Genomic DNA, 10,301 nt, shown 5'->3' on the forward strand with positions numbered 1-10,301 from the left:
TGCAACTTTTTGAGAAAGCACCATACCGCCTTCCACAGTGGTTGCACCATTTTACATTCCCACCAATAGTGACATTTCTTTTTAAGCTGCCACTGTGAGGACCCTAATCTCCAACTTCCATTTGTGGTTGGGCAAGTGAACCATTTGTATCACCCAAGTACCCTACAATGTGGAGATTGCTTTTGTTAGGTTTCATCGAGTTGACTACAGCTCTGAGATTAGATGTTAATATCACCATGCCAATTATTTGGTCTACTTCTCTATTTCCTCCAACATTCAGCTGACACGTTGGTTGGCCAGTCACCCTTCCACCTGACACGTTGGTTGGCCAGTCACCCTTCTCTCCCACCTCCTCTAGGGACTCACTTCCCCTCCTCTGTGCTTCTTCACTGTTACCTGCACCCTGACCATTATCAATCCCCTCTTCACTAAGCCTGCCCCCAGCACTGTGCCTTCTTCTCGGTCCTCAGCTCTACTATCAATGTCCTTTCTGTACGATGTCTTGTATGTGCGAACTAAACCAACTCTACAAGGCTGAGACAACAGATTGAGTGCATAAAGCCATGTTGTTGTTCTCTTTCTTGTTGGGTGCTGTCAATCTTGATAGAGATCTCATGTGGTAGAGTAGAGCTGCCTTAGAGGGTCCTAGGGTGAAAGCTTTAAGAAAGTAGATCACCACTGGATGAATTTGAACTGACAGCCTTTTGGTTAATAGTTGAGTCCTTAACAATAGTGCCACCAGAATTCCTTCATGAAGGCCATGCTTGTTGAAAAGTTAAAGTAATTCAGGATTATGGTAAATGGTCACTGTTCTGAATCTTCCCTCCCTGACTCTAGTGTCCCAATCACCCTGACTCCTCAATCAAGACTCCCTGTGTCCTACTCATGAGCCCTTGGTACCAGGAGTCAAGGGTTCAGAAGATATATAGTACTTGGGAAAGTCTACTGTCAAGGAGCGGTCCAAAGTTCTGAAGAGCAATGATATCAGTTCAAAGACTAGTTTAATCCTGATTATAGTCACAATCTTTCCAATCATATTCTATGCATCTGAGAGCTGGACAATGAATAAGGATGAGCGGAGAAGAATTGATGCATCTGAGTTGTGGTGTTGGAGAAGAGTGCTGAATAGCCTATGGACAGCCAACAGAACAAAAAGATAAGTGTTGGAAAAACTGCAACCCTAGTGCTCCTTGGAGTTAAGCATGCCAAACCTTCATCTCACATACTTTGGGCATTTTATTAGGAAAGGCTATTCCTTGGAAAAGATATCATACTTAGAAAGGTGGAGGGTCAGCTAAGAAGAGGAAGACCCTTCACAACATTCATTGATACAGTTTCTGTGGCAATGGGCTCAAATTTGATGATAAGGACGGCACAGGGTAGAACAGGGTTCAAATCTGTTGTTCATACAGTAGCTATGAGTTGTACTTGACTCAAAGCACTTAACAACAACGTGATCCAGTAACTAATGTCTCAATCAATGTTTTAGTTTATGCCCATCATTTGCTGTGATAGGTGCCTCTGTTCTGATAACTCATTGAAATGACTCTGACTCATGGAAAACCCCTGCATTATAAAGTAGAACTAAGAAATGATGCATTTGAATTGTGGCGATGGTGAAGAGTATTGGCTATACCATGAACTACCAAAAAGCCAAATAAATCTGCCTCAGAGGAAGTGCAACCAGACAAGGATAGTCCCACGTTCTTTAGGGTTGTTGCCAGGAAGGGCCGGTCCTTGGGTAAAAAGCATCCTGCTTAGAAAGACTAATGATCCGTGGAAGACAGGACCCTGGAGGAGCTGGATCAGCAAAATAACTGAAGAAATGGGCTAGAGCATGGAGGAGGTCACGAAGATGACGCAGGATAGGGCAAGGTTCAGAGCTCTATTTTTAATTTTAAATCAATTTTTTATTTTATACTGTTTTGTTTATGAATTCATATATATTGTTTTTCACACTGGATCTTTCCCACTTCTTTAATTTATTTATTCCTCTCTTCACCCATTAAATTGTGTGACCCTATGTTTTAACCAACCTTACCCCCTCTCACCCCTCTGCTCCCACCCTCCCCCCTGTTTTGTATCCTCGTATATATTCTACAATAACAGTCTTATACCTTACTTGTCCTTCTGGGACTGAGTTAGTTCCCTTGGCATAATGCTCTCCAGTCCATCCCAAGTTAGGTAGTGATTTACAAAGTTATTGCTCCTGCGTGCTGCGTAGCATTCCATGGTGTGAATGTATCATAATTTCTCAGTCCATTCCATTGTGGTTGGACATTTGGGCTGTTTCCATGTTCATGCCATGGTGATAATGCTGCGATGAACATCGGTGTACAAATCTCCATTTGTGCCTCAGTTCTCATTTTCCCAGGGTATTGGCACCAGTAGCCAGGAAATTAAAAGGCGCATTGCCATGGGAAAGTCTGCTGTTAGGGATCTCTCCAGAGTACTGAAGAGCAGTGGTGTCTCTCTGGAGACTAAGGTGTGTTTGATACAGGCCATGGTCTTCACAATCACTTATTATGCATCAGAGAGTTGGACAATGACCAAGGAGGATAGAAGGAGAATTGATGCCTTTGAGCTGTGGTGCTGGAGAAGAGTATTGAGAATACCATGGACTGCTAGGAAAACAAACAGATTCATCCTGGAAAGAGTTAAACCGGGTGGCTCCTTGGAGGCAAGGATTCTGAGGCTCCATCTAACATACTTTGGACATGTTGTGAGGAGAGATCAGTTCTTGGAGAAGGACATCATGCTTAGGAGGGTGGAGGGACAGCGCAGGAGGGGAAGGCCCTCTATGAGGTGGACTGATGAGTGGGATAACCAGGATGGGAGTGTCAGAAACAGTGTGATTGACACAGGACAGAGCAGAGTTTAGGGCTGCTGTACATAGGGTCGCAGGCTATGAATCGCAGGCGACTCGACGGCACATAACAACAACAACAACAATATTCCAAGCAGTGGACTAGCAGGGTCATATGGAATTTCTATGTTCAGCTTTTTGGAGAAATGTCCAACTGCCCTCCAGAGTAGCTGTACCATTTTACAATCCCACCAGCAGTGTATGAGTCCCTATCCCGCCACATCCTCTCCAATATTTATTACTTGCTTTCCGGTTAAGCTTTGCCATGGCTATTGGGGTGAGATGGTATTTCAGTGTGGTTTTGATCTGCATCTCTCTTATTGCCAGCAATTTGGAGCGTTTCCTCATGAGTCTGTTGGCATCCAAATATCTTCCTCTATGAAAAGACTCTCCATGTAAGGTTCATATCTCCTGCTCATAGGGTTGCTGTGAGTCGTGATCAATTCAGTGGCACCTGTCCACAACAACAAGGCCCATAGACTGTGATCTTTATGGGAGCAGATCACCAGACCTTTTTCTTCTGGTACCAGTGCATAAGTTAGAACTGCTAACCTTTAGCTTAGTTTTTGTTGAGTACCATTAAGTCAGAACTGACCCATAGCTGACTCTCCAGCAGATTTTCTGAGGCAGTAAGTCACACAGGAGGAGATTGCCCCTCTTTTTTCCCTGGAGCAACTGATGGATTTGAACCGCTGTCTTCAGATTGGCAGCGTAGTTCCTTACTACTAGGCTACCAGAGCCTAGTTATTAGTAGTTGGGGACAAACCATTTGCATCCCTCAAGGCCTTGTCTGTTTTTACTTGAGTATAAATACTTTGCATCTGGAAATAACTCTAGTACATGTAGAGTGAGGTAAGGGCCATTAGTTTGTTTATTATTTCATTGATTCATTCCACCACTTACCAGTCATTCACTGTGTCCCAGGCACTGAGCCAGGTTCTAAAGCTTACAAACTAGATGTGATCTCTGCCTGCGTGCAAGCTCTGAGAGGGAAGAGAAACAATAAACAAGCATATCTTAAGCTCAAGGAACTGAAGAAGGAATTCAAGCCTCGAGTTGCAATACTTAAGGATGCTTTGAGTAGAACATTAAATGATTCTGGAAGTATTAAAAGAAGATGGAAAGAGTATACAGAGCCATTATATCAAAAGGAATTGGCAGACACAGAGGAATTTCTTGAAACAACATATGAGCATCAGAGTCTGTGGTGATGAAGGATGTTCAAACTACTTTGAAGGAATTGGCAAAAAATAAAGCCCCAGGAATAGATGGTATACCAATTGACATATTCAACTAAGAGATGCTGCCCTAGATGTGATCACCAAGTTGTGCCAAGAAATCTGGAGAACAACCACTTGGCCAACTGACTGGAAGGGATCTGTATTTGTTCCATTCCAGAGAAAGGTGATCCTACAGAGTGTGGAAATTATTGAACAATCTCATTAATATCACATGCAAGCAAGATTCTGCTGAAGATTATCCAAAAATTAGTGGAACAGCACATCAACAGACAACTACCAGAAGTGCAGGCTGGGTTTAGAAGTGTTGTGGTACTAGGAATATTGTAGCTAATGGTAGATGAATCTTGGCTGAAAGCAGGAAGCACCAGAGGAATGTCTGTCTGTGTTTTATTAATTATACAAAGGCATTTGGCTGTGTGGATCACAATAAACTGTGGCTGACTCTTAGAGGAATGGGTATCCCAGAAAACTTAATCATGCTAATGAGAAACCTATACTTGGACCAGGAGACAGTCATCAGAACAGAGCAAGGAAACACTGCATTGTTCAAAATTAGGAAGGGTGTACACCAGGGATGTGTCCTACCTCCATACCTTTTCAATCCATATGCAGAACAGATTATCTGGGAGACTGGGCTCTATGAGGAGAAATGCAGTATCAGGATTGGAGGAAGACTCATCAACAATCTGTGTCATGCAGATGACACAACCCTGCTTGCTGCAACTGAGGAGGACCTGAAGTGCTTGTTGCAGAAGGTCAAGGACTGCAGCCTTCAGTATGAATTGAGGCTCAATATCAAGGAAACAAAGGTTCTCACCACTGGGCCAATTGACAGTATCAGGATGGATGATGAAGAGATTGAAATTGTTCACCACTTTAGTTTACTTGGCTCCACAATCAGCACTCTTGGCCCCAGAAGCCAGGAAATTAAAAGATGTATTGTGATGGGAAAGTCTGCTGTTAGAGACTTCTCTAATGTACTAAAGAGCAATGATGTCAATCTGGAGACTAAAGTGCATCTGATACAGGCCATGATCTTTGCAATTACTTGCTATACATCAGAGAGCTGGACAATGACTAGGGATGAGAGAAGGAGAATTGATGCCTTTGAGCTGTGGTACTGAAGAGTATTGAATATACTCTTGAACTGCTAGGAGAACAAACAGATTTGTCCTGGAGAGGGTGAAGCCAGGCTACTCCTTGGAGGCAAGGATTCTGAAGCTTTGTTTGACATACTTTGGACACGTTGCAAGGAGGGATTAGTCCTTGGAGAGGAATGTCATGCTTGAGAGGGTGAAGGACAGTGCAGGAGAGGAAGACCCTTGATGAGATGGATTGATTCAGTGACTGGAGTAAGTGGGGTAGGTGTGTCAAAGACAATAAAATTGGCACAGGATAGAGCAGGGCTTAGGGCTGTTGTACGTAGGGTCGCTATGAATTGCAAGTGACTTGACGGCACATAACAACAACAACAACTTGAATAAATATATGTTTTGATCAGCACAAGAGAAGGTTCAGAAGGAAGTGAGATTAGCTTGCTGACAGAAGTCAAGAATGCTGCAGAAAGAAGGTTGTGCTTAGAATGGATACACAGGATTGCTGCAGGCCTGTGTGAAGCGGCAACAGAATACACCAAGGGGTTTGGCAGGAAGTGTGATGTGTCGTTAGGGAGCAGGAGTCCATTGTAGCTGTACAATGGAACACACCAAGGGGATCAGGAGAGAGGTGTGAGTAGACCACATCACCCTCATCTCTGATGTGAAGGTGGGTCTGTGCATTATGGAATAAGATAAGTCAAAACCCTAATTCTCAACCTCATGACCTTTCAGCAAAATGTCCACACAAATGCAGGCTAATCTGAGCAAAGGCCCACTGTACAAAATAGGCAGTTTGTATATTGTCAGGAAAGTAAAAATGTCAGTTAAGAGGGGCAAATAAGATACCCCTTGTTTGCCCCACCAAAAAGGTTACACTAGTGTGTTGTTGTTGATGTTGTTGTTGTTAGGTGCCATTGAGACCAGTACGACTCATAGTGACCCTATGAACAAAAGATCTGAACCCAGTCCTGTCCTGGGCCATCCTCACACTTCCTGACACTCAAGAGCCCATTGCAGCAGTCACCATGTCCGTCCACCTGGTTGAGAGTTTTGTTGTTGTTATGTTCTATCAAGTCAGAACCAACCCAGAGCTGACCCTCAAGTGGGTTTTCAGAAGCAGTAAATTGCACAGGAGGAAATTGTCGATTTTTCTTCCCTGGAGCAGTTGGTGGATTAGAACCACATGCCTTTGCGTTGGCAATGCAACTCCTCACCACTAAGCCACCAGAGCTCCCTAAAGTTTCCCCAGAGTGTCTTCCACTGGGTCCACTTTCTGCCAGCAGGGTTAAGTGAAGGCACAGCTTTTTTTTTTCACACAAAAGTCCAAGATTTGCAACAAGTCGGCCTCAGCAGCATCCCCCGCTTCCCTGATCAGATGGCTCTATGTCTTTCAAGCAAATTCCCCAGACCACCCGTTCAGCTACTTCATCCCATTCCCACCTCCACAGCCTCACCCATAAGCCCACACAGTCCCATTACCAAACCACTCACTTCCTTTGGCCAAGCATCCTTCACCTCTGAGATCACTCAGGTAGCCTCCGAATCTCAGCAGGACTCCAGCTCCTTATCTCATCCCCCTGACCGGCCCCTCCTTCTGTCTGCATGCATAGCTCCCACGACTTCCTCTTCCCTGATTTGTTTCACGTTTGTGTATTATCTCAGTGATAATTGAGGCTTGTTGCCTGTGGCTCTCTGGCACCTGTGAGTGCTGCAGGAACAATTCGAAGGCCCAGAACTTTAGACACAGTCCTGTGAATGCATTACTCACTTGGCTGTTATTAAAAGAAACCCCTGTCGGGGAGCTCTGGTGGCCTAGTGGCTAGAAGCTGCACTGCAATCCCAGAGGTGCACGGTTCAAATCCACCAGATGCTCTGCCGGGGAAGGAGGGACAATTCCGTCCTGTACCAGTCAGATCTGATTTGATGGTACACGCACACACACAAATAATAAAATTTTTTTAAAAAAGAAACCCCTGTCACTGTTGCTATCAGCACCTATGCTTCATCCTCCAAGAAAAAGGGACAACACCCATTCATTTAGTCCATTGAATGAACAGGCAGGCTTTGTTGTTGTTGTTGTTATGTGCCGTTGAGTTGCCTGTGACTAATAGAGACCCTATATACAACAGCCCTGAAACCTGCTCTATCTTGAGCCAACTTCATTGTCTCTGACACACCTACCCCACTACCCCAGTCACTGTGTCAATTCATCTCACCCAGGGTCTTCCTCTCTTGCACTGTCCCTCCACTCTTCCAAGCATGATGTTCCTCTCCAAGGACTCGTCCCTCCTTGCAACTTGCCAAAAGTAGGTGAGATGGGGCGTCAAAATCTTTGCCTCCAAGAAGTAACCTGTTTTCACCCTCTCCTGGACGGACCTGTTTGTTCTCTTAGCAGTCCATAATATATTCAGTACTTTTCTCCAGCACCACAACTCAAAGGGATTGATTCTTCTTCTATCATCCTTAGTCATTGTCCAGCTCTCTGATGCATAGCAAGAAATTGTGAAGACCATGACCTGAATTAGGCACACCTTAGTCTCCATACTGACACCATTGCTCTTCAAGCAGACTTTAGACACTTAGTATTTGCCAAGAACTGCCAATCTGATAGTGAATAAAGTATGGTCTCTCCTCTTAGAAGGAGTATTTATTTAATCAAAAATGGTTTTATGTCTACTACATGCCAAACATTGTGCTGTTGTTGTGTGCTATCAAGACAGACCTAACCTATAACTGACCTTCCAGCAGGTTTTCAGAGGCAGGAAATGCACAGGAAGAGATTGTTCATCCTTCTCCCAAAGAGCAGCTGGTGGATTAGAACTGTGTGCCTTTGGGATTACAGCGTAGCTTCTTACCATTAGGCCACCAGAGCTCCCATACTAGACTCTGGATTTATGGAAATTGGAAAACAATACTTGTTACAAAAAGGCAGCAAGTGGAAGATTATTGTGAAGTATAACAGTTTCCCTACAAAGAGCGGGAACCCAGAAGGCACACATGACCTACTTCATGGCTCATAGAAAATATTAACACAGCTCTTCAATCAATCATTCCACATTTACTCATTACCTTCTCTGGGTCAGTCATTGTTCCGGGGACTGTGGTGATGAAGTTTTTCCTATCCTCCTTGAAGCCTAAAAATGCCAGTCAAGAGATGTACAATAAACAAATGTTGTAGTGGTAGGTGTCGTCAAGTTGACTCTGACTCAGAGCAACCCTATAAATAACAGTTTAGAACCTTGCCCTTTCCTGTGCCGTCCTCATGATCCCTGTCATGTTTGAACTTATTGTTACAGCCATTGTGTCAGTCTATTTTCTTGAGGGTCATCCTTTCTCTTGCTGCCCCCTACCTTTTCCAACACAAACAAGTAAGTTAGTATAAAATATGTTACAGAAGCAGTAGTGATTCAGTGACAGAATTCTCACTCCCTTAATAACAAGGATGGTGAGCTTCATCTCACATACTTTGGGTATGCTATTGTTGTTGTTGTTGTTATGTGCCGTCGAGTCGCTTGCGACTCATAACGACCCTATGTACAACAGCCCTAAACTCTGCTCTGTCCTGTGCCAATCGCACTGTCTCTGACACTCCCATCCCGATTATCCCAACCACTGAATCAATCCACCTCATAGAGGGCCTTCCCCTCCTGCACTGTCTCTCCACCCTCCCAAGCATGATGTCCTTCTCCAAGGACCGGTCTCTCCTCACAACCTGTCCAAAGTATGTTAGACGGAGCCTCAGAATCCTTGCCTCCAAGGAGCCACCTGGTTTAACCCTTTCCAGGACAAATCTGTTTGTTTTCCTAGCAGTCCATGGTATTCTCAATACTCTTCTCCAGCACCACAGCTCAAAGGCATCAATTCTCCTTCTATCCTCCTTGGTCATTGTCCAACTCTCTGATGCATAACAAGTGATTGCGAAGACCATGGCCTTTATCAGACACACCTTAGTCTCCAGAGAGACACCATTGCTCTTCAGTACTTTTTTGGAGAGGTCCCTAACAGCAGACTTTCCCATGGCAATGAATCTTTTAATTTCCTGGCTACTGGTGCCAAGAGTGTTGACTGTGGAGCCAAGCAAACTAAAGCTGTGAACAATCTCAATCTCTTCACCATCCATCCTGATGCTGCCAATTGTTCCAGTGGTGAGAATTGGGTATGCTATTAGGAAGGGTTATTCCTTGGAAAGAGACATCATGCTTGGAAAGGAGGCAGGTCAGAGAAAGAAAGGAAGACCCTCAACAAGATAGATGGATGAAGTGACTGCAACAATGGGTTTGAGGAGGAGGACACAGGATACAACAGGGTTCAGATCTGTAGTTCATAAGTCATACATGATTCAATGGCACCTAAGAACAACATGGGAGAGTCTGGCTCAGTTCTTAGCCAGAGTGCCGCATGTGCAGCTCTGACTCATCTGTTAGTGAAGACTTGTATAGACTTGTTAGGATACTGAGCAGATTTCAAGGGAGCTTCCAGACTAACTGAGCCTAGACAGAAAAGTCTGATGATCTTTTGAAAACCAGCCAATGAAAAACCTATGGATTATAACAGTCTGATATAAAACTCTGGGAGATGGCATGGGACCAGGCAATGTTTCATTTCATTCTTTTTTTGCATGAGTTCACCATAAATTGGGAGTTGATGTCACAGAAGCTAACATACTAAGCAAGATTATGGAAAGGCTTTGAAAAGAAAGAAATAAAGAGAAGGGGCACAGGGTATATCCGGGTCTCTAGAGACAATACTTGTTTTGTAAACAGTGGTTAGAACAAAGCTTCACTGAGAAGTACATGCTTCAGCTCCTTGAAGGAGAATATGCAAGTGTGTTTACATTAAGAGAGTAGAACAAAAATACAAAAACAAAACCCAAGCATGCAGTACTGGCAGATTGAGTAAAATCAAACACTGCTATGTGAACAGAAGAGGAAGGAAAGAATTGGGGGAAAGTTTGTAGTCAGACACGGCCTTGATGGCCATGCTAAGAGCTTAACATCCTGTGGGCAAAGGGGGGTAGGTACAGTGTTAGCCTAAAAGTTGGATTTTTTTATTTGATTTTTAAAAATATTTTAATTTATTTATTTTTCATTTCAATGA

The sequence above is a fragment of the Elephantulus edwardii genome, unplaced genomic scaffold (genome assembly GCF_000299155.1).
Source record: "Elephantulus edwardii isolate Elephantulus edwardi_28Jun2011 unplaced genomic scaffold, EleEdw1.0 scaffold00211, whole genome shotgun sequence".
Classification (NCBI taxonomy): Eukaryota; Metazoa; Chordata; class Mammalia; order Macroscelidea; family Macroscelididae; genus Elephantulus; species Elephantulus edwardii.